Raw genomic sequence first — 20243 nt, forward strand, 5'->3', positions numbered from 1 at the left:
TGGCGGTTTTGTTTTTGTTTTGATTTCTGCGGCGCCTGCGATTCGCTCTTCTCGTTGGCTTTGCTCGACAGCCAAGTGACGAACTCCGCGCCCTCCCTCCTCCCTCGAGGGAAACTCCAGCTGCAGCCCGAGGAGAAGCCAGGCCTCCCTCCGCGAGGAGGGGCCAAGCCCTCGAAGGCGAGCGCCGGAGAGGAGTTTTCCTAGCGGCCTCACGAGGAACTCCGGCTTTCTTCCTACGCGAGAGAGGGAGGAGGCAGTCGGGGAGGAGAGGAGGCTGAGGCGGCTGCTGCAGTTACTGCCGCCCGCCTCTAAAGCGCGCCCACTCGGGTTCCTCAGCAGTCGCCGGAGCAGCGCACTGAGGTGGGACGAACCGCTTGGCACCTCGGAATGAATTAAGGAGCGGGAGCCGGGAGCCGCTTTCCTCGCCTGCTGCGCCTGGATTTCGCAGCCTCGGCTAGCCGGGCTCCGAAGCGGCGGAGTCTGGGCGACCCTCGCGCCTGCTCGGAGCTGCCGCCCGCCTCTCCAGTAAGAGCCGCCGCTTTGTTTCTCTCCCCTCTCCACGCCCCGGACTTCTCGGAGTGGGCGAGAGAGTCTGGCGAGCTTTCCTTCTTCTTCGGGCTCCCTGCCTCCTTCCCTTTAAATCTCTTTATCGCCGAAACCGGCGGGCGGGGGGGTAGCAGTGGAAGGTCGCGCGCGGGTGATCTGGCGCCACCTGATTCTCCCTCGCTCGCCCACCCCTCTCTTTTTGGTTAAATGTCCTGCGCGCGAGGTATGTTGTATCATGATCGCCCCATTGTTTCATGACTTGCGGAGACTCTACTGTATATTGTTCCCTCGGCTGCTTTGAAAGGGGAGGGGGGCTCTGTTGGAGAAGGGGGCCGAACATGGATGTACTTGAGGAAAGCTCATACCTATGACAAACTTAGTTGGTCTCTAAGGTGCTACTGGAATGAATTTTTGTTTGTTTCGACCACGTCAGACCAACACGGCTACCTACCTGTAACTAGTACTTGAGGAGTATAGCTGATGGGGGCGAGCGACTGGGGAAGCCCCTCTTTCTGTATATACCTGAGGTTCCCCCCCCCCCTCGTTCTTCTCTCTCCCCCGAAAGCAACAGCATCATTCCTTCCTTTAGGTTCCCAGGAACCCTGTGGCTTATCAGTTTGGAAACAGTACATCCCGCTAAAGAGGTGAACGGTAAAAGTCAATCTGCACACGCCCATGTAAAGTGCTCTCAGGTTGCAGGCAGAAACAAAAAGCTGGGCTAGTTCAGAAAGTGCCCATAGTATCCTTATCTGTTGTTACCTGAAAGGACTTGGCAACAGACACTGTACAGCAGCAAAGGAGGGGTGTTTTTAAAGCTCTTGTAACTCTTTCTTTCTTTCTTTCTTTCTTTTCTCTCTCTCTCTCTCCCTCTTTCTCTCTGTGTGCGTGTGTGTGCCTGCTGCTCTCCCATTACAGCATACATATTTTTCCTGCATGGAATTGCATTGGCATTGGGCTGTGTGTGTAAATTTATTTTAAAGCTGCCTCTCTGGCACTGGAGGTGGCTTGTGTATCTGAATAATGTGGGGTTTGTTTGGTTTTTGTCTGTCTTACATCCATCCATTGCAAAGCTTACACTTAGCTACACTGGGTGTCTGAAGTTAGTGTGCATGGCTAAATAGACAGGTGTGCATTCCTGACCTATGACTGCTTACATGGCTGTGCACATCTCACCCATACACATCTGTATGTTGAATGTTCCATATGAAGTAGCTGTAAGAGAAAGAACCCTGGATGTTTGTAGAGTCAGATCTCTGGGCAAATGTTATATTTTTGATAACACCTCCCTTTCTCTTTGTTCTTATTGGAATGAGCCTTTTTAAAAATATGCTTAGGTGGCATGGGGGAATAAATACCTGGTGGTTTGCAGCTTTGTTGGATTTCTGACATCTGAGGAGAAAGACTTGCTGCTACTTAAAACAATGCTAGCCCTCTTCTTGAAAGCAACTGCTATTCCAGGTGGCATGTAGACAGATTCTCTGATTTCTTTCTGTTAAGCACGCAGCCAGTGGAAACTTCTCAATAAAAGTGTTTCACTTCTAGTTAAGGGATTTCTCCATGCACACTAGAGGATTGTTAGAATAAACTCCACTCAGTTGGTTATTATATCTTCTGATGAACAACACCCATTAATTTGTCTAGACTGCATAAGCTGTTTTCTTCCTCTTGTAACAATTGCTCCTGTTTTTTCTTTTTCTTAAAAAATGGTTTTATGTGGTATGTGTTCTACACAGAACTCATTTACTTTTTCATAGGACTTGCTATGTGATGTGAGCTATGGACAGTTAATTTGGGACAGTGCTTTCTTTTGATGAAGAAATCACGTTGGAATCCTATTCAGTAGCATATTACAAATACCCTGTTTCTCATATTTTATGACATACCCATAAAATAAGCCATAGCAGGATTTTTAAGCATTCAAGGAATATAAGCCATACCCCGAAAATAAGGCATAGTTATAGGCGCAGCAGCAATGCTGGCCGCGGCAGGAGGAGGAGGAGGTAAAAAATAAGACATCCCTTGAAAATAAGCCATAGTGTGTTTTTTTGAGGAAAAAATAAATATAAGACGTGTCTTATAATATGAGAAACACTGGTAGTCATCTTTGTAACATTTCTTACTCCATAAAAGTGACATCTTGGTTGCTGATATTTGTTGTTACTCTAAAACTGCATCTAAACTTGGTGTTATTGCTCATTTGAAAAAGTACGGGAAGTTAATGAAGTGGTTTATCAGTCACTAGCTTATTTAACTAGGTCTACCACCTTCACAACTGGCTCTCTTGGTTCAGTTTGTACTAGGTCATGTTTTCACTAGGATTGTAAACTTTTTAATGAGACAGGCCCTTGAGCTTTTAACCACTAATTGAAGGTGCAAAATCGAAATAGTTTTTTTTTGTCCTAGAGTTTCACAGATGAGAAAAGCAGATTATGTTGAATTTCTGAGTTTCAAACTGCAGTGGGGGTGATATGCTCGTTGGGAGGTAGGAGAGGTTTTTTAAAAAGAGATTTTTGACATGTATCAACGCAGCAGTAAGTAAGCATCCCATCAGTGCAAAGGTAACTTCTTGTGCAACAGTATTCCCCCCCCCCGACCTTCTCCCTCCCTAAATCTGCTCTGGAAGTTAGGGGGGAAACCCAGAACAGATTTAGAGGCTGCATGGGGGGGGGGTGAAGAGGCAAGAAAATCCCTCTGCAGAAGTGAACATCCTTGAACTAATAAAATGCTTAGCATTGCATTGGATCGAAGCCATTGTGTTTTTAAGTGAAGTCAATTCTTAGGAAGAGTTATACCAAGAGAGCAAAGGAAGACCGTTGGTGCTGTCTTCCCTTGAATTGTGCTGCATTTCCACACTGATAGTTTTATATAGCAGTTCCTGAAACATGGTGCACTTTACAAGTGTTACCTCTCTCATTCTCACAGAACTGCGATACATGTAGTTGTCAGTGCTATTCTGTCTCATATAGAGCTACAGGTGGTTTTGGATGTCACGCTGAAGCATGGAAAAATGGGAGTCATGAACACACCCACCTTTTGTCCTTCTGGTGACTGCTTATAGGAGGGGCAGTACATGCAAGGCATTGTGTGAGACATGGTGCCTAAATGCATGAGGGCTATTCATCTTAGTGTGGAGATGATATGCTACTGTGCTGAGCAAGTGCAATTCAGTATTTAAATGGGCAAGCAGGAAGGTGGTTGACCTTTGGTACAAATGTCACCTTATGAACTCACTCTGCAGCCATTTTAGAAGCCATAACGAACACCATTTCAGATAAAATCACAGCGGACTTTGCTTCCAAACTCTGCCATTTTGTCCTTACCCACTACCACTTCAAATTTGGTGATGACCTGTTCCTCCAGTTTGGTGGCACAGCAATGGGCATCTGCATGGCCCCACAAGATGCCAACATCTTCATGGACGATTTAGAACAATGTTTCCTAAACTCCTACCCACTCAAACCTCTCTTGCACCTGCGATACATTGATATTTTTATTATCTGGACACATGGTCAACAGACCCTGGACACCTTCCACCAGACATTCAATGACTTTCACCCCACCATCAACCTAACAATGAACCAATCTATGCAAGAAATAATTTTTTTTGGACACTACTATAGTAAGCCAACTGACCGACAAACATATCTACATGCTTCTAGCTACCATCCCAAACATACCAAACAATCCATTGTATACAGCCAGGCCCTACGTTACAGCCGCATCTGTTCCAACTCTACAGACAGAGACTTTCACCTAAGAGATCTACAGCAACCCTTTTTAGAACTAAAATATCCACCCGATGAAGTTAAACAACAGATCCAGACTTGATACCCAGAGAGAACTTGCTGCAAGACAGACCCCAAAAGGAAAATAACAGAACACCACTAGTGTTCCCAAGTTAAAACAGTTCAGCGCATCATCAGAGATCTACAACCTCTCCTAGACAATGACAGTTCTCTTTCTCAAGCTATGGGAGGAAGACCTTTCATTGCCTACAGATAGCCACCCAATCTTAACTTAATACAACCACCAGACTTAATATGGACACTGGTACCAGAGCCTGCAATAAACCCAGATGCCAACTTTGCTGCCACATACACCCGGACAATACCGTTACTGGCCCCAACAACATCCAACATACCATCTCAGGACTATTTAATTGCTCATCTTCTAACATTGTGTATGCCATCAAATGCCAACAGTGCCCTTCAGCTCTCTATATTGGTCAAACAGGTTAAGCCCTATGCCAAAGGATAAATGGACATAAATCTGACATCAGGAATTACAAGACAGAGAAACTAATAGGAGAACACTTCAATCTCCCAGGACATTCTATACAAGATCTCAAAGTAGCTGTCTTATTACAAAAGAATTTCAGAAATTGCTGAATTGCAACTTATTACCAAACTTAAAACCATGGAGAGACCTGGTCTGAAAAGAGACATTGGAGTCTTATCTCATTATACATGATAATGCTATTTTTAGCCATCTCACCCATTGCTTTTTCCTGTAAGACAGGCATGTCAAACACGCGGCCCTCCAGATGTTTTGGACTACAATTCCCATCTTCCCCAACCACTGGTCCTGTTAGCTAGGGATCATGGGAGTTGTAGGTCAAAACATCTGGAGGGCCGCATGTTTGACATGCCTGCTGTAAGACCAATAGCAGTCATTAACAGTCGTCAACAGGTTTACCACACCTATCAGCCAATCACCCATTCCCATCAACCTTCTGAGTAATACCCCTCCCCACCCTCTCACTATATATAAGGGTCTGGTGATGTCTGTTTCAGTGTATCTGAAGAAGTGTGCATGCACACGAAAGCTAATTCCAATGACAAACTTAGCTGGTCTCTAAGGTGCTACTGGAAGGAATTTTATTATTTTGTTTCGACTACGGCAGACAAACATGGCTACCTACCTGTAACTAGCACTATCTCAGTGTTGGCTCATAATCGTAGTCTAGCAACACCTGGAGGGCTACAGGTTGCCCATACCAAACTAAAAATAAGATACAGCAGCAAAGTACAGCTTGATTTGGGATTCCAATTATGATTTAGAGTTCTGCTGTGGTCTGCAGTAACCACAGTTTGCTTGTTTCAGACGCAACAGCAAACTATAGTTATGTGAATCAGGAAATGACAGACAGAATTGGAGTGTACAGGGGGAAGTTGGGAGGAGGAGAGTACACAGGTATAAAGTTTCTTTATGATGAACGATAATGGTTTGGCTTTGATATCTGAACTGGATTAACTTATATGGCTTGTTTCTATCTGGAAAAAATCTATTTTGCTAAGTGGTACCTAGAAGATTATGAGCAATTTGGAAAAATGCTATTAAATGTCAACTGTTACTTCGTATTATATATGCCCTTTTAAGTTGTGTTTTTCTAAAAATATTTTTCTGAATCGCATAGAACAAAAGACATTTCCCCTTTGGATATTATGTCAGAGGCATGACTTGCTTTTACATCCGGTTTCCTTGCATTAACATTCAAGGCTATTGTGTGACACATGATACTTTTCATGCTATCTCCTAGTGAGCTCATAGCAAAGGTGTGATTTAAGTCTCTCAGGCTACTGACTGTGGCCAATGGATAATACTGTCTCTTCCCACTCACCCCTCATAGCAAAGTGGTATAAATAATTCCTAGCAATGGTCTTGTATAGAAATAGCACAATCAGAGCGTGGGTTGGATGACAGTTGAGGCACTTAACACAGCCATATAGATACAAATGAGATGACAAAGTATACATATATTTGTAGAAAAAAATGTAAGCTCTAAGCCCTACAGTCAGAAACCGGAAAGACTAAAGAATTGAGGTGATGATGGAGTGATGCCAACAGATTTCAGTTTAGTTGGCTGAGGTGCTTTTGTTGGAGGTTAAAGCTGTAATCCTAAACTCACTAACCTGGGAGTAAGCCCCATTGAGTTCAATGGAGTTTAGTCCCAAATAGACATGTACAGGATTGCATAGTAAATAATCCTTTCTGTTGAAGCACAAGTTGTAAAATGTGGAACTGGAGACTAATAAACCCTCATTCCTGGGTTTCAACTCATGTTGAATATTATTTACAGCATTTCTGTTCTGCCTTCTAACAAAAAGTTGCCCAAACAATTCACAAAGTACATATGTTTGAAACTATAGAGGGTAAAAAGTAGAACCAAGAAATGAAATAAAGCTCGGTTAAAACAGTATTGGACTAAAACCATCAACAGTGCTCTATGGGGATCTGGCTTCAGGTACCAGGCCTGTTGGCAGACCAACTCTGTGTTACAAAGATTTATGCAAATGTGACATGAAGGCTGGCAGCATTAACCCCACCAAATGGGAATCCCTCGCAGATGACCTCAGTGCCTGGAGACAGCAGTGACCAGAGGAGGAATGACCACTGGGAGGAAGTCAGAAAGAAGAAATGCCATGGTACACCTGCATCAGCACAACCGGACACCTTCATCTGCCTCAGCTGCAACAAAACATGTCTCTCCCATATTGGACTCAACAGCCACCACAGGCACTGTGACTCCCCAACAACTTGACTTTACCCTCAAAGGTGCAGCCGTCCATTGTTTCCTGAGACAGATGGACACCAGCTCAACTCAATATTTGCAAAGGATTGGAGTGTTAGTTGCTTTTCCATTGACTACTCACAGTTATCCCTCTGCCTGCAGCTTCCATTCCATTCCCAGCACTGTCCCAATCCCAGGAATATTTTTTGTTGAAAACACAAGGCACTGCAGAGGGAAATTGGAAGCAAGAAAGCTCCATTCCTCAACTATGAACTCTGTCCCATTAATGGAAGTTAAGATTCAAACTGCTGTTTTTCAGTAGCAATAGAGGCCTAGCTGCTCTACTCAGCTCTTCCCATGAATGCTGTTTTGCTCAGTTTTTATAATAATAATAAATAGAAATATATATTTATAAATGTGATCAAAATAATAATTGAAAATATAACATTTTAGAATAAAATAGCAGTGTTAGAAGAAGTCTTCATCTAATGCCTTCCTTCCGTTTTCAGAGTGAACAGCCTTTACTGATTAAGGCTTGTGGTTCAAATTTCCACAACTGCTTGTGGTCCTGGCCTCTAGCTAAATTTATAATGGAATCCTGTTTGCTTGTAGTAAAGCTAAATCTGGAAATAGCAGCTATGGGATATATAAGTAATTGTGTTTGGAAAGGCGAAGTATAGGGCTGCCTTTAAACTTTACAATTTACATTTTAATATTTTTTTCTGACCCCCAGTAGTCCTAAATTAATATAGCACCATATGTTCAGTTAGCTTGACTGGTAAAGAAGTACTAGAATATTTTTTACATTGTGTGTCTCTCTCTCTGTGTGAATTATATATATTCATATACTATACCAGCATCTTCACATAGCACAAATATTTGTTCTTATGGATGTCTAAACAGATTTTTAAAGCTGGAAGTCTGCATGGAAAATTTAATCTTTGTCTTAATTTTAGGAGCCAATTCATACAACCACAGTCTGAGTTTATTTTGAGTAACTCCCTTGTTGCCAGCTGAGATTTGAAATGTGAAGGCAGCGAGGCAGCTGTCATGGTGCACTACCTTAAGCATGAATGCTGATTTAACGATAGGATGGCTCCTTTAAATATAATTCACCAAAGAAGCAGGATAAGCCAAAAATAACTCTAAAACGTGGTTATGTGTACTGTCCCTGTGGGCTGATCTTGATGCAGTTGGAAAAGTAAAACCGTACAATCCGTCTGGATTGATGCCACACTGGAGTATGATTGGGAATATATGAATGGATATTCCTTGCAAAAGTAGCATACTAGTAAACAAGTCTAGCTTACCTTCTTCAGATGTGTTAGTTTACTGTACATTGCTTGCTATTTATGTGATGGAATAGTCAATCACAAGTGATTCCACAATTCAGATTCTGGTGGTACAGTCCTTGGAAGGCTATGCCATGCTCCTTTTCTGAATGTGTATGCAGTAAGCTAGGGTTGCCATATTTCAAACAGTGAAAATCCGGACAGAAAAGTTGCAAATTTGCAAAAAAAAGTGACATTTTTGAACTATCGCTAAGAAAATTCACCAAAACCACATTGCCAACATGGGTTGTCATATGTCCAGATTTTCCTGGTCATTTTTACAATTTCCACTTCTGACTGCAGTATTCCAGATATGTCCGGGAAATTCCGGACGTATGGCAACCCTAAGTAAGCCCATAACTTATGTGGATTCAGCTTGATGTGTATGGCAATAAAAAAGAAAGAAATTAGAAAGGGGGCAGGGTCTCGGGAAAAATGACTTTGGAAATCCCACTCTCCATTAGCCCAATGGGTTTTGACTGTATACAATTTTGGCTTCAGGTGCCATCCCCGGAACATAACCCTCACGTAGGTTGCAGGCCTGCCATATCAGTTCGAAGCCTCTGACTTCAGGCAGGAGATTAACTTATACAGTATTTTAGAACTACCAAGTTAAAAGTTTAATTCTGATCACTTACCTTTGAAGGCATATGAAAAACACAGGTTCTGAGATGGATAGGTTGGTTCTCTGTCAATATTGCTAGCATCTTTACACTCATAATTGTATTTTTCTGTTGGGCAGACTGCTTTGAAGTCAACAAGACATATATATATATATATAAAGTAATTTAATACATGGCTGTTGCACATGGTTCTATTTATTTTAATGATGCTTCCAGAGAATCTCAGCCAGACACTGCTGGAAGAAAGTTGGCTATAGTATTTTCCTTTGGTTAGCATGGAGGAACCCTGCTTTTATCTGAGAAGCCCTGACCTGAAAGTTCTAAATAAAACTAAAAATGCATGACATCTCCCTACATGCAGAAGTGGTTTTCAGTATGTGAAACCTGCTAAGTTTTATTGGGCCTTGTGGAAGTTTCCTGGATGCTTTCCAAAAATGGAATTGGGCAAGGGAATTATGGTTTCTGTGGAATCATGACCTTTGAAGCTGACTTTTATAGTGAGTCCAAACTCTCAAGCAGCCACTAGGTCCAATGGAAGACATTTTGCTGCCTATGAAGAAGGACAAGAAGCTGTGTGCTCCATTCCATGTACAAAAGCTTACTGGACTGGCAGTCCAGGAGTGCAGGGCAGACCACATGGCATATAGTTCTGGCTGCTGCACCTTACTCTGTTCAATGGTAGGGCTGGTGCTGACAGCTGTTATCCAATGTTTTAGGCAGAGATAAATCTTTCCAAGCCCTGCTATCTGAGACTGAATCTGGGATCTTGGCCATGTAATACTTGTGTTCAATTATTGAGCTGTGGGCCTTTTAATAAATTTCTATATTGCCTTTCATCTGAAGATTACAAGGCATTTTACAATATAAAACACAAAAATACATACCATAATGACAAACCAAGACAATAGCACCCCTCACACAGTTTAAAAGGCCATAGATTGTTTAATTAACCTTGGGCTAATTTAACCCAGAGCCTTGGGAAAGGAGGAATGCTTTTGCCTGGTGCCTATGTAATGAAGGTGCCAGGCAGTCCTCCCTGGGAAAAGCATCCCACAAGTGGAGAACCAGCACAGAAAATCCTGCTCTCATGTTGCTGCCCTCCAGACCTCTCGTGGAGAAGGCACACATAGAAGAGTGTTGGATGATGATCACAGGGTCTTGAGGTGGTTCATATGGAGAGTTGTAGTCCTGTGAGCAGGTTGAGGCTTTATAGATCAAAAGCAGCACTTTGAACTGGGCCCAGAAACTAATTGGCAGCCAGTGCAGTTGGGCCAGGATTGCCGCCACATGCTCAAATCATCGCAACCTGAATTATGCACCAGCTGAAGTTTCTGAACCATCTTTAGAGGCAGCCCCCACATACAATGCATTGCAGTAATCTAACCTAGAGCAGGCATCCCCAAACTTCAGCCCTCCAGATGTTTTGGACTACAATTCCCATCTTCCCCAACCACTGGTCCTGTTAGCTAGGGATCATGGGAGTTGTAGGCCAAAACATCTGGAGGGCCGCAGTTTGGGGATGCCTGACCTAGAGGTTACCAGAGGATGGATAGACAACAGAAGTTATGCTATCCCTATCCAGATAGGAGCGCAACTGGGCCACCAGCCCAAAGCTAATGGCAAGCACTCTGAACCACCAAGGTGCCACCTGAGCTTCAAGTGACACCAATGGATCCAGAAGTACCTTCAAGCTGTGCACCACCCACTCCTTCAGAGGGAGTATAATCCCATCAAAGCAGGCAACCTCCCATCCATCCGGTTTAGGGAACCACCCTAAGGTGTAGGATTGAGCTTCAGTTCATTGGCTCTCATCCAGTCCATTACTGAGGCAAGACAATGGTCCAGCAAATCCTCTGCAGCACCACCTGCAGATGTAAAGGAGAAGTAGAGCTGTGTGTCCTCAACACATTGCTGATCATGGACTCCAAAACTCTGGATAACCCCACTCAGAGGTTTCATGTTGATGTTAAATAACATAAGGGATAAAACTGAGGAACCCCACATTGAAGGCTCCATGGGGCCAAAGAGCTCTCTCCAAGCATCACCCTCTGGAAATGACCATCCAAGTGTCCCGTTGTAAGCAAAAGCAATATACTTTGCCTTTTGAGCCATGCTTCCCTGGCTTGCTGCAGGAAAAAAGTCATTAATGGAAACAGTTGATAGCTGTACTATTAATAGCTGCCGTTTTCAAGTAATTCTTATTGCAAATGAATGTAGCTGTATCTTTTGGATATGTCCCTTTTTTCCAATTTTAATTCATGGCAAAAGCTTCAGTGAATGCATATTTTATTGGTAAACGGGAGACGATGTTGTACTTTGGAGCTCATTACAGGCTTGCTTCTATTGTTCAATCGAAACCAAATGTTGAAACAATTTTATACTGGTATACTATAGCCAGAAACTAGATTGGAATGTTGATTTGATACACTGACATCACATCTGTTAGGAGAGGTTTCAGATTCAGGAAGATATTGTAAATTGGCTAGGATTCAGAAAACATATGATGGTTTTTTGGGAGGTCTTGGCTTGATTACTTTTTAGATCACGAAGGGAGGAAATTATGGCAGTCTGGGATTGAATGACTTGTGATGAAGTTTTTAAAAATGTACATTCCTTTTGGCAAACATGAAATGTGCAGTCCACAGTTTTGGCCCTCATTGCCACAATAGGAGGAATGCAAACATATGCCTTTGATTGAGGATGCTTTAGTGTGAACTCTGAACTTGAACATGCTGTTGGCATCATGAACACATCCCCCTGTTGTAAGCCCTGTTATTTTCAGTGGGGCCTTTAACTCTGGGTCAGCTTGGGAACTGGGCTGCTGAACCTTTTGAATGCAGCACCCTTTTCTTTAAGAAGTAATATGATTGCTAGCAGTCAAGAAATAAAAGATTTGAATTGCCAAATGTTTGACAGTAGAATTTATTTTTTCACATCTCTGGCTCTTTGCGAGGGAAGCATGAGATGCCAAAGGTTCTGCATTGACTACTTGGACGTTACCAGATAACCATTTGCCAACTTATATTTAAACAGCTCTGTCTCTTGTGTTTAAATTTCTTTTTGTTTATAGGTTCTTAAAAAAAAGACATCTAGACACTGGTATTGGGCTTCTCTTCCACTTTAAATTCTAGTATTGATCTTCAGCTCCCAGATACTGCTGGTTCCTGTGCTTTCAGATTGATTAATGCTCTTTGTGAAATGTATATATAGCTATAGATTCCCAATTATAAATGTAAATTAAATACTGTGAGTGAGTATGCTACATTCTCACTGGTAGCAAAGCTCATGGAGAAAAGCTGAGGCACAGATAGCCCATTCCATTCAAGGAGGGGCTTTGGAGAAGGGAATTTCTAAAGGTCTCAGAAAGTTTTCCTGCTTATTGTCAAAAAAGGAAGGAGGACTGTGCATACATAACTTGCTTGTGTGCTTCCCAGAAGCATGGTCACCATTGGTGCCGGGTTCACCTTTTGCTCTCTTTCTTTCCTGGAGAATTGTCCTTCCTCACTATATACATGTACAGAGAGTTTTTCTTCCATGTATGAGATTAGAAGTATAAATACTCCAGAAAGTCTTAATAGTGTGTTTCATTGAAATTCTCCCATGGCTTGCTTTTGCTGTAGGGTTGATGGTTTTGGCTAGTTTTTTTAAAAAAGAAGTATGAAAGGATGTGTTGTTGCTAGGTGTTGTATAGCTTTCTGGTGAGAGGGGGGGAAAAACCCCTAAATACTGTAATTTGCCATTTCCTTCAAAGGAAGAGAATATTTCATGTCATTGGGTGTTTTGAAACCACTCCCCCCCACACCTATTTATGGTTTGGGAAGAACCAAAGCATATACAGTGAAAGATCAGTAGAGGCTGTTTATTCTGACAAGGGAATGGCCATTGGGAATATCTTCCTGGTCTGAAAACTTAGTGATGTGTAGGAAGCCTTTGTAATGTTCCAATCTAGTAAAATGCCTGCAGTATTTTGCCATGCAGGAAATCAATTGCAGCTGGATGCACAGAGTTTCCACTCCAAGTATATGAACACACCTTTTAGTGTTCTACTAAAAACGTTTTTTCTTTATCCAGGGCCTTACCTTGAAAAGTGACTTGGAAGACTGAGTGGGACACACACACACACACACACTAGAGTCTTGTTTCTTAAAAGTTGCTGCCTTTAAAAGAAACTATGTTATTTTGGCAACGTGGTATTTGGGATTCAAAACGCGTGTGAAGCCTAGGAGACGTGTGAAGCCTTTCTTTTAAAGGCAGCCCTTTGTGACTAATGAGGACCTCTATATCTGCATCTGTCTTGGGATCCTAGTTCAAGTACTGATGCTTCCTGTAGATATTGTGGCCCTAGGAAACATCTAAATGCAGGAAATAACCATCCCAATGCATTAGGTTAGGCATGTTCAGGCTTTGGATCTACTTTTGTTTTTTACTAGAATCAGCCAGAGCCAAGTTACAAACGCTGTGGCTCAGGGACAAATCAAATTCCTATTCATATTTACAAGAGTCCTCTTTCTCCTTGGTATTAAAACCCATGAGCCACAAACTGAGTTAACCTGCACATACCGGTATGCATACAAATCCATATGGGGTAAGTAACTGCATATTAGAGAATTTTCTTATTTAGGAAAGGGGAAACCCATTTTGTTTTAATGGGTTGGAAATTCTTGCTGATATACTCCAAATCATATAGTGATCTGCCATTAGCTCCAGATCTCTCTTCTGCCTCTCCAACTTTGGGTTATGTTATGTTAGGGCTGTGATCCTATGCACGCATGACTGATTATTATTGTGGAATTTATCTTTCAGTTACAGAACAAACACTGTCCATCTTTGCATACATTTTATTTTGTGTTACTAAATCTCCTGAGCTTGGATAAATACGCAATTTTTGTGAGTCCCAAATTTGGAAAAAACCAAACAATACTTACAGGCACACTCTCTAAAAAAACATAGCATACATAGCTCTAACAATGGATTATATACTGTATATTATTGCTGATTTTAATAAAGTATTTCAATATCTTATTTTTGACAATCCTCTCCAAATAGTTCATCAAAGGGTCTCCTGGGATCTTTCATCCCATAATTGGAACCAGATGATGTTCAAAAATTTCTTAATGTTTTTGCATTATTGGAAGAGATGGATTAAGTTGGCAGCATGTTCCCCATGTCTTCAACAAGCATCTGTAACCAAATTATATTTCTTGTTTAGTTGATAGGATATCATACACCATTTGTATAGGCATCTTCAAACTGTGTTCTGTTAGGTTCACAGTTGTCAAGGAGCTTGAGATGTCAATGCCAGTTGCCAAATAGTTTATATCAGAACCCCTAGATCTTGCTCTCACATGTTTTTCTGTAAAAGCTCACTTTTTTCCTACAACAAGAAGACAATGTTGTCATTGCCAGATTTGTCCTGTACTCCATTGTTCAAAGCCCATCGTTATACACGCTTGCTCAGAAATAAATTTGTAGAAGCTCCTTCCCCTGATTAGAGTGGTCCTTGTTCAGATATCAATCTAAGCCATGGTTTAGTATTACGTGCTTCATGTACTCCTCATTCAGCACGGCTGTGAAATAAGCCAGGATCAGTGGCTTGAGCTTCTGGCTTCTTAACAAAGCATAGTTTTTTACTAGAGTTCCTCCAGTTTGGACATAATGAGAAACTTTAGATAGTTTAAAGGTGGACGCTTCCAGTATCCTTAGAGCTGCTGAGACTTGCTGCTGCTCATATCCATAGCAATGAGTTAAACCATGGTTTGGTGTCACTTCCAAACCAGGCCTAAGTGTAGTTGTGATGGTAGATGTATAATCTTCTCTTGGATTATAGCAGCATTTCTAGGGGAGCACCTACATTCCATCTTAATCTGTCCTTCATATGACCTTCTTACAGCTATTCCAGTGGAAGACATATGGGCATACAGTAAACAGCCTCTTTCCCTCTTATTAGCTGTTCTTACAGTTGGAATCTGTTCTTCAGCAGAAGCTGTAACCAGTGTTAGAAACTGGGATAGAAAAGCTAGGAGCCAAGTAGCTTCTGGGATCTGGGTTGTAGGCGCCAAAACAGAATGTCTAGCCACCATTTGTGGGGGGTGGGGTCAGCACATTTTATTTATTATTTTGAATTAATATGCAATTCACATTAGAGACACATTGTTAATATCACATTTTTTCAGAAATTGTTAATACATGTTTAATTTGGTGTTTATAATAAAAAATATTGGTACCATACTTCAGTTTTCAAAACACTGTACTCTTTATTGTTAAATTCCTTAACATACAGTGGTAGGTACCTCGACTTACGAAGGCAATCCGTTCTGCGGCGCTCTTCGTAAGTCGAAACCTTCGGATGTCGAAGCGTCCATTTTGCGCATGTGCGAAGCGCGATTTTGTGCTTTGCAGAGACCGCACACGCCGCTTCTGCGCAGGCACGGCAAAAATACTTCTGGGTTTGCCGACTTCGTAAGTCGAAACCTTCGGAAGTCGAGGTACCACTGTACTGTCTATCCTTAGCATATACTTCAAAGCACATTAATTTCAGTAATTCTTGAGTGTCAGCCAGGCACAAAAATGGCACCCAGACTTTTGGACTTTTCACAAATGGGGAATCTTTGGGTGCAAAATGTGCCTGGCACCCTGCTAATTTTGAACCCTGGCTGTAACTTATTTGCCGTTAGGCCTTCTTATGCCTTAAAAATGTGTTGAGAACTAAAATATATGATGGCGTTGGAGGTTCTTTTTAAGCCTGTCATAATGGTTTTAATAATGAAAGTGAGAATTCAACTATGTTTACAGCCTTAGTTATAACCATTTTCATTCCCAGATTTTTGGTGGCGCAGTACAGAAGTTAAATTAATGCCTTCCATAACTTACATCTGGTGAGAATTAGTGCAGTCATACTATCCTTTGGATGAGAAGGTTTATCATTGTAATTAATCACACATTTCATGGAAGTTCTGAAACCCTTTAGCTAGGAATTCTGCAGAAATAATACACTTAATAATATCCACATCTCTCCAACCACTTTATTTTACTACTGTGTGGTGTAAATTAAATACAACTTGTTTACAACTTGTTGTTTTTATGCTAATTATTTGACAGTATTTTACTTTACCATCTAAGGTTGCTGCTGCATACCCTTAAGTATTATGGGTCCGCCGTTCACATGAGCAGAGTTCAGCTCACAGAAAGGGGCAAGGAAGTGTTTTTTGCTTATTCCCCCTGCAGTCTCTGAAAACCTTCTCCAGAAGATTGAAGGACCCTTTGTAAGAGCATGGGAGGTGGTGATGGGGGCTGCTGGGGAAGAGGGAATTTGTAAAAACTCAGCTTCTTTTCCCCCATACATGAGTAGCAGCTTCTGCTGAGTCACAAGTTCTTGTACAAATGAAAGGAGCCCTTCTCTGGATCCAAACCAATATTTGTATTTTGCCAGGAAGTGTATTTTAATTACAGCCTGGCTATGGCTGATGGGAACTATGCTTTCCATATTTATTTATTTATTTATTTATTTACTTTTACTTATAGACTACCCCTTATACAAAATTCCAGAGCAGTAGACATGGGGGAATTGTGTGTTTTACAACCATACCATAGATCTAAATATAATCTTTAAATATAATACTTGTGTGGAGCTTGAAATTAGTAATCTCAGTTGAACAGACAACTTACCGTAGTAGGGAGTCCCATAATGTTTCGGTTGTTGGAGTGGGTGGGTGTACGCGCATTGTGCCTTAAGCAGCCTCAGACAACTCCTAACAGATGTGAGTGGACAGTGGAATTGCACACTTTCACCATATCCAGTACTCCTTCATTTCAAAGCTACATCCCAATGGATGTCACAACTTTATACCGGACACAGACTTGTACAGGCAGCAACTACTTTAGAGGTGTCTGATATGTGTGTGACTGCGCACAGACGCATCACGCCAAACCTGGAAGTAGCCTGAAAATGCCACACGAAGGGGTGGGGCAAGGGCAGAACAGGGTGTTTGTAGACTTTTCCAATAGTGTTTCAAATATATGTGATTTCACTTAAATGCGGGTGCCTTAATGTAACACCTGCGTAAACTGGGAGTTGCCGGCAATAATAAATATTTCTTCTGTTGATTTCGGGGGTAACACCAGTTGCCCCACCCCTATTGACTTTAGGACTGAGTTGTAAAAGCTTCAATAAATTATGTAGAGCATGGATTAAAAGGCATATATTGGACAAAACAGGCATGTGGGTTCTCAAAATGAAATATTTATATAAAAAAGAGGCTTTTTGCTTTTCTTTGGTAAGTGATGGGTATCTCTGTGTAATTGAATTAATAATAGGTCTGAAAAGCACCATCCCCCAAAATAGCTAGAAGTGTTAAAGAGTGCTTATGGCAAAGCATTTACTACCAACCTTAAATTGTCCCTTTAAAAAAAAAAATAACTCTGGCTTCTTTCTGTAGAAGTAAATCAAAAATCAGTTGTGTTTTGAGTAAAATGGATTTTTCTCTGTGGTTGTTACAGATCTTTCAGTGGTTTAAATTTGAATTGTAATTATGAGTAGAGCTACCATATTAGCCACAATTATTCAGTCAAATTCCTGTTAGAAAACATGCCAAACTAGAATTCTGGTGGTTTTTAAAATTATATTTCTCTTGTACCAAATGTGGAAGAAAGAAATCATGACTGCCTTTGCAAGTGAATATTTGCTTTGGAAAATAATACATAGCTCCACAGAGGCAAACACTACTCAGTTTTGGGGTTCCCAATGTTGGGTCGTTCCAACTATCTTCTGATAGAAGCAATTGGATTCTTGTATCCATGGCTTGTTAAACTGAGATAAACATCAACCCTTTGCCCATGCACCCAACCCCTTTGCTGTTCTCTTCATGGTGCACTTCAATAATACAAGAAATAAATTGTGGTTTCCCATTTCTGCTGAACAAGATGACTATGGTGACCAACTCTGAAACAAGCCAGAATCTTAAAACTTCAAACTGTGGCTTAAGATCATGGCTTGTTCTGAAGCTGGTGGTTTTAGTTTCCTGGTTTGGAGAAATGGGAAACTGTGGTTAATTAAGACTTTCTGATTTCATTCTTCTAATTAATAAAGCACTTGCTTGGCAAAATGGCTCCCTAAGTGGTTTAGAAGTAAAAAACAGATTATTAAAAATATAGCTATGGTGCATATATACAGTGTGTATATTCTGAGAAGGCCAGTGATGTATGAATGAGGCCATTGGCTGCACTGGCCCTTCATAAGCTGTTGGATTTCTAAATCCACTGTTTTCTGTTTTTTATATATATAAAAAATACTATTAGTTCAATAGGCTTTTGTACCGGTAGTAGGGCATAGCTTGACATGCCATAGCCTGACATACTAGTTCTAAAAAAAAGAAAGGCAAAATAAACCACAGGGCATGCCAAATATCTGGATCGCAGCCAGCTGCTGAGTACAAATGGAAAGGCCAACACCTTAAGTCTCACTTTATTTTTGTGGGAAATTATTGAAGTTTTGGATAGAGTAGTTCCTTCAGAGGTTGGGGAAAGGACAGGAGTCTGACCCAATGGGCTGTCAATTCGAAAGCCCTGCTGGGGCAAGGACAGAATTGGTGTGTGTGTGTGGCTTTTTCTAGTCACTTGCCTTTTTGTTGCTGGTTCTTCTTTTAAATGTTTGGTTAATTTTTTTTTTGTTCCAGTGGCAGGGAAAATAGCTACACCAGCTCCAAGGCTGGCATAGCCCCCCATTGCCTATTCCATAAACATGTTTGGGGGATGAGGGGCCTATTGATTCAGCAGATCCAAAGCACCCCCTAATCCGCCCTGTCATTCCCTGGAACACCCACTTTTTGACCTTAGGACACAAGGGAGATCAGCAACCATGGTGGAACTTGGAGCCTCTCTGAGGAGGCCTCCAACTATGGTCCACAGCAGGCATCCCCAAACTGCTTCCCTCCAGATGTTTTGGCCTACAACTTCCATGATCCCTAGCTAACAGGACCAGTGATTAGGGATGGTGGGAATTGTAGTCCAAAACATCCGGAGGGCCGAAGTTTGGGGGTGCCTGGTCCACAGCATCCAACAGCCACCTGCTCTTTTCAGGAGTTTAGGATTCCAACCCCTGAGCTGAAATTGGATCTATTGCCATGGTCTGAGAACATGCAATGCAGTCACATTGTTGAAGCTAAGCAGGTCTGGAATCCTGCCATTGTCTGTGTGGGAGACCTTCTGGGAACGCCACATAGTTCTAGGAACTATTCTAGGAACCTCACAGTTCTAGGAAGGCAAGACATAATTGTACAGCTCCTAACTCAGGCATCCCCAAACTTCGGCCCTCCAGATGTTTTGGACTTCAATCCCCATCATCCCTGACCACTGGTCCTGTTAGCTAGGGATCATGGGAGTTGTAGGCCAAAACATCTGGAGGGCCGCAGTTTGGGGATGCCTGTCCTAACTGTTCTGATCTTACATTTTTGCAGTTAGTATTTTATTGTAGCTGTTCTTCCTTGAGTCAGTGTAAAACAGTTTTAAGGAAAAAGATAACTTCGCTAAGACATGGTAGTTGTAGGGAAAGAGATTGCTCTCTTCCTGTGACATTTTCTATTGTCTACATTTTCTATTTCAAATGACCAGGGAAATGTGTACACTTCCTTTTGTGTCTAACAGATAGAGATTCTTAATTAGCGACTGCTTGTATTTGCTGACATAAAGGAAATGAATGGACATTTGTGATTATTGCACATCTGTTGTTTTGTGTTAAGTATCCTGTATGCTGGTGAAACTGTCTTCAATATCCCCCCCCCCCACACACACACACATAGTAAAGGTGAAATGGAGGCATATGTTTGCTTTGTCATAACAGTTACAGATATGGCTACAGACATAAATGAATTACTTAACTCATTTCCCTCAAGCTAGTCACAAAATTGTATATTGTATCATGCGTATCACTGAAAGCATCTTCTGTAGTTACAGTTGCATAGTCTGCATTTTTGAGTTGTAGTTCTATGCAGTAATTGTACTCTTCTCTTCTTCTTCAAAAACCTTTGATGCAGAGTCCTAGCAATGTCTGCTCAGACTTAAATCTTACTTACTCACTGGAAAGTGGGGTAAGGATTGCAGCCTAATCCACAACATAAGGGATATTTGTAAATTTGTCTAGATGTGCACTGAGCATGACTTGCTTGCCTTATGCATAAACTTGCATTAGTGAAGAAGAAATGACCAGTCCATCATTTTAATGGTAGGTTTATTGTAGCT

The 20243-nt window shown here is 41.6% G+C and overlaps 1 protein-coding gene across 2 annotated transcripts in view; it reads left to right on the plus strand.

The window, feature by feature from the left end:
• The first annotated feature begins 259 nt into the window (after nucleotides 1-259).
• The window catches only part of PLEKHG1 (pleckstrin homology and RhoGEF domain containing G1), a 108758-nt gene continuing 88774 nt past the window's right edge, over nucleotides 260-20243 (plus strand). Inside the window, exon 1 of one of the 2 annotated variants that reach the window (XM_088666269.1) lies at nucleotides 260-360. The gene's annotated coding sequence lies outside the window, so the exon portion shown is untranslated. Of the gene's footprint in view, nucleotides 361-389; nucleotides 526-20243 lie in introns of those variants that run through there. The other variant, XM_088666268.1, reaches the window with a different exon arrangement.

Source organism: Zootoca vivipara, chromosome 3, assembly GCF_965207765.1.
Source record: "Zootoca vivipara chromosome 3, rZooViv2.hap1.1, whole genome shotgun sequence".
Lineage (NCBI taxonomy): Eukaryota > Metazoa > Chordata > Lepidosauria > Squamata > Lacertidae > Zootoca > Zootoca vivipara.